Below are 5,074 nucleotides of genomic sequence, written 5' to 3' on the forward strand. Positions count from 1 at the left end.
CGGATTCGGTTGAAGTTTGGTACTGTGCGCTAGTTAGGGCCGCTAACAGCCATGCAAAAATTAGTATATAGCCGATGACCAATCACACAAAAATTGGTCCAAATCGCCAAAAATAATCTACCAAAATTTTATTTCTATAGAAAATGTTGTCCAAATTTTATTACTGTAGTAAGTTGTGTCAAAAATTTATTTCTATAAAAAATTTTGTCAAAATTTTATTTCTATAGCAAATTTTGTCAAAATTTTATTTCTATAGCAAATTTTTTCAAAATTTTATTTCTATAGCAAATTTTTTCAAAATTTTATTTCTATAGAAATTTTGTCAAACTGAATTATACACGTATTTAAGCGACCCTTACAATTTAGAAGACGATGTTTAGAAGTTTTAAAATACTTTGTCATCGGCAAGTGTTACCGCAACCCAAGTAATTCGATTGTGGATGACAGTCTATAGGAGAAGTTTCTACGCAATTCATGGTGGAGGGTACATAAGATTCGGTCTGGCCTTACTTACGGCCGTATATACTTGTTGTTATTGGAAAAGTGGCACAAAACTGTACACCGAAAAAAAAGTTTACTATTTTTTATGTAAAATGAACTAACCCATAGTAAGAATGACCATGATTTGGCGCCAAAGATTTTTTTCATCTAGATAAGTTCATGATTTTCTTATAAATTAGTTCATGTATTACATCGTATTTTAGTTCATTATTACTATGCTGTGGGAAGAATATAGTTAAACTCATTCAAAATATTCCTGCTATCCGGAAAAATTAACAATTTTTTGGGAAACCTGTATTAAGAAATTGGTTTGAAATAAACTGTTTGTCGGTATAATTTTCAAAAAAAGTATAGAAATTGAGGAATCAAAGGTACAACAAGCCTGTATACAGCTAAGAAATTTTTCGTACAAAACAAGTCAATTTTCTATAACCACCAGTATTTTATTTCAAAGAATTATTATTATATTACACAAAACTATGGCTTATGATATAAAGGGTGATTTGTTAAGAGCTTGATAACTTTTTTTTAAAAAAAAACGCATAAAATTTGCAAAATCTCATCGGTTCTTTATTTGAAACGTTAGATTGGTCCATGACATTTACTTTTTGAAGATAATTTCATTTAAATGTTGACCGCGGCTGCGTCTTAGGTGGTCCATTCGGAAAGTCCAATTTTGGGCAACTTTTTCGAGCATTTCGGCCGGAATAGCCCGAATTTCTTCGGAAATGTTGTCTTCCAAAGCTGGAATAGTTGCTGGCTTATTTCTGTAGACTTTAGACTTGACGTAGCCCCACAAAAAATAGTCTAAAGGCGTCAAATCGCATGATCTTGGTGGCCAACTTACCGGTCCATTTCTTGAGATGAATTGTTCTCCGAAGTTTTCCCTCAAAATGGCCATAGAATCGCGAGCTGTGTGGCATGTAGCGCCATCTTGTTGAAACCACATGTCAACCAAGTTCAGTTCTTCCATTTTTGGCAACAAAAAGTTTGTTAGCATCGAACGATAGCGATCGCCATTCACCGTAACGTTGCGTCCAACAGCATCTTTGAAAAAATACGGTCCAATGATTCCACCAGCGTACAAACCACACCAAACAGTGCATTTTTCGGGATGCATAGGCAGTTCTTGAACGGCTTCTGGTTGCTCTTCACTCCAAATGCGGCAATTTTGCTTATTTACGTAGCCATTCAACCAGAAATGAGCCTCATCGCTGAACAAAATTTGTCGATAAAAAAGCGGATTTTCTGCCAACTTTTCTAGGGCCCATTCACTGAAAATTCGACGTTGTGGCAGATCGTTCGGCTTCAGTTCTTGCACGAGCTGTATTTTATACGGTTTTACACCAAGATCTTTGCGTAAAATCTTCCATGTGGTCGAATAACACAAACCCAATTGCTGCGAACGGCGACGAATCGACATTTCACGGTCTTCAGCAACACTCTCAGAAACAGACGCAATATTCTCTTCTGTACGCACTGTACGCATTCGTGTGGTTGGTTTAATGTCCAATAAAGTAAACTGAGTGCGAAACTTGGTCACAATCGCATTAATTGTTTGCTCACTTGGTCAATTATGTAGACCATAAATCGGACGTAAAGCGCGAAACACATTTCGAACCGAACACTGATTTTGGTAATAAAATTCAATGATTTGCAAGCGTTGCTCGTTAGTAAGTCTATTCATGATGAAATGTCAAAGCATACTGAGCATCTTTCTCTTTGACACCATGTCTGAAATCCCACGTGATCTGTCAAATACTAATGCATGAAAATCCTAACCTCAAAAGAATCACCCTTTACAATAAAGGAAATATTTTTATTAGTACGTTGGACGCATTTACTTGTCGGTAGTTAGTAATTGCTTCTTCAAAAGAGTAATATTCTATGTTATTAGGACTAAAGTAATTAATTTAAATTTCCATGTTTTCTATCCATATGAAAGATATATGTGGCATAAGTTGCTATATTCAATTGAATTGTCCAATTTCATCGATTTTGGCTAACTTTTGTTGGGCGGATTTGGCTTATAAGCATCTGAAATTGCAAAGGTTTACAAAATATAAGAAAAATATTATTAATTAATTAATTCTATCGTTCATATTGATCTTTAACTTACGGTTTTCAAGAGTATTTCCTAGAGCCAATAAGGATATCAGCTTAATTAGTATTAAACAGTAAGAATATTCAAAAAATTACCATTACGAGACCTGTCTACCTGCAAGTGAAAAAAAAATAATTTTTAATAAATTGAAATTTTGGTTGTATTAAAAACGGACAAAATACCGTTTATAGAAAAACTTACCACATTGAAAAATCCATCCAGTAGGTACATTATTGGAATCATATCCATGGACAAATGGGACGTTATTGAAATTATTCTCAGAATATATTTGAAATAAAAAATATTATAAAATTAGACATAATTTCCACTTGTCAGTATAGCATTTAGTATTTAAGGTTTCGTATAAAGTTCGAGTTTAGCGCCTAAAATTGCAATTTCCATGATAAGTTTTCTTTAATAATCCATTATAAAAAATAATCTTTATAAAAAACTTGATTTGGGCTATTCTCCATCAAGTTATATTTAAATTTGTATCGAAGACGTATAATTTTATACTTTATTTATTTTTAATTTTAGCGGCTAAACTCAAACTTAGTACTCACCTGTAGGAATTGCTGTAACATAAAAAATATAGATTCAAACAAGTATATACGGCCGTAAGTTCGGCCAGGCCGAAGCTTATGTACCCTCCATCATGGATTGCGTAGAAACTTCTTCTAAACACTGCCATCCACAATCGAATTACTTAAGTTGCGGTAACGCTTGCCGATGGCAAGGCATCTTAAAACCTCCTAACACCATCTTCTCAATTGTATGACACAATTTTCTATAGAAAGAAAATTTTAACAAAATTTTCTATAGAAATAAACTTTTGACAAAATTTTCTATAGAAATAAAATCTTGGTAGATTATTTTTGGCTCGAGTGGCAACCATGATTATGAACCGAATAAAATTTGAACAAAATTTTCTATAGAAATAAAATTTTGACAAAATTTTCTATAGAAATAAAATTTTGACAATGATGAAAATTTTATTATGAACCGAATAATATTTTAACAAAATTTTCTCTAGAAATAAAATTTTGACAAAATTTTCTATAGAAATAAAATTTTGACAAAATTTTCTATAGAAAAAAATTTTGGTAGATTATTTTTGGCTCTAGTGGCAACCATGATTATGGACCGATATGGACCAATTTTTGTGTGATTGGACCAATTTTGGTATGGTTGTTAGCGACCATATACTAACACCACGTTCCTAATTTGAACCGGATCGGGAGAATTTTGCTCCTCCAAGAAGCTCCGGAGGTCAAATCTGGAGAACGCTTTATATGGGGGCTATATATAATTATGGACCGATATGGACCAATTCTGGCACGGTTGTTAAAGATCATATACTAACACCATGTTCCAAATTACAACCGGATTGGATGAAATTTGCTTCTCCTTGAGGCTCCGCAACCCAAATCTGGGGATCGGTTTATATGGGCGCTTTATATAATTATGGAACGATGTGGACCAATTTTTGCATGGTTGTTAGCGACCATATACCAATACCATGTACCAAATTTCAGCCGGATCGGATGCAATTTGCTTCTCTTTGAGGCTTTGCAAGCCAAATCTGGAGATCGGTTTATATGGGGGCTATATATAATTATGAACCGATGTGGACCAATTTTTGTATGGTTGTTAGAGACCATATACCAACATCATGTACCAAATTTCAGCCGGATCGGATGAAATTTGCTTCTCTTTTAGGCTCCGCAAGCCAAATCTGGGGATCAGCTTATATGGGGGCTATATACAATTATGGACCGATGTGGACCAATTTTTGCACGGTTATTAGAGACCATATACCAACACCATGTATCAAATTTCAGCCGGATCGGATGAAATATGCTTCTCTTAGAGGCTCCACAAGCCAAATCTGGGGATCGGTTTATATGGGGGCTATATATAATTATGGACCGATATGGACCAATTTTTGCATGGTTGTTAGAGACCATATACCAACATCATGTACCAAATTTCAGCCGGATCGGATGAAATATGCTTCTCTTTTAGGCTCCGCAAGCCAAATCTGGGGATCGGTTTATATGGGGGCTATATATAATTATGGACCGATATGGACCAATTTTTGCATGGTTGTTAGAGACCATATACTAACAGCATGTACCAAATTTCAGCCGGATCGGATGAAATTTGCTTCTCTTAGAGCAATCGCAAGCCAAATTTGGGGGTCCGTTTATATGGGGGCTATACGTAAAAGTGGACCGATATGGACCAATTTTCGCAAGGTTGTTAGAGACCATATACCAACACCATGTACCAAATTTCAGCCTGATCGGATGAAATTTGCTTCTTTTAGAGCAATCGCAAGCCAAATTTGGGGGTCCGTTAATATGGGGGCTATACGTAAAAGTGGACCGATATGGACCAATTTTGGCATGGTTGTTAGAGACCATATACCAACATAATATGCCAAATTTCAGCCGGATCGGATGAAAT

At 35.0% G+C, this 5,074-nt stretch overlaps 1 long non-coding RNA gene across 1 annotated transcript; it reads right to left on the reverse strand.

Annotated features, from left to right (window-relative positions):
- Positions 1–2,406: 2,406 nt before the first annotated feature.
- LOC142242976 (uncharacterized) lies at positions 2,407–2,940 on the reverse strand. Its single transcript, XR_012724275.1, has 3 exons — positions 2,807–2,940; positions 2,621–2,719; positions 2,407–2,538 (listed from the first exon to the last, which is right to left on the reverse strand). It is a non-coding gene; the product is annotated as an uncharacterized LOC142242976 (long non-coding RNA).
- Positions 2,941–5,074: the final 2,134 nt, after the last annotated feature.

The sequence above is a fragment of the Haematobia irritans genome, chromosome 1, assembly GCF_050003625.1.
Source record: "Haematobia irritans isolate KBUSLIRL chromosome 1, ASM5000362v1, whole genome shotgun sequence".
NCBI classification, from domain to species: Eukaryota; Metazoa; Arthropoda; class Insecta; order Diptera; family Muscidae; genus Haematobia; species Haematobia irritans.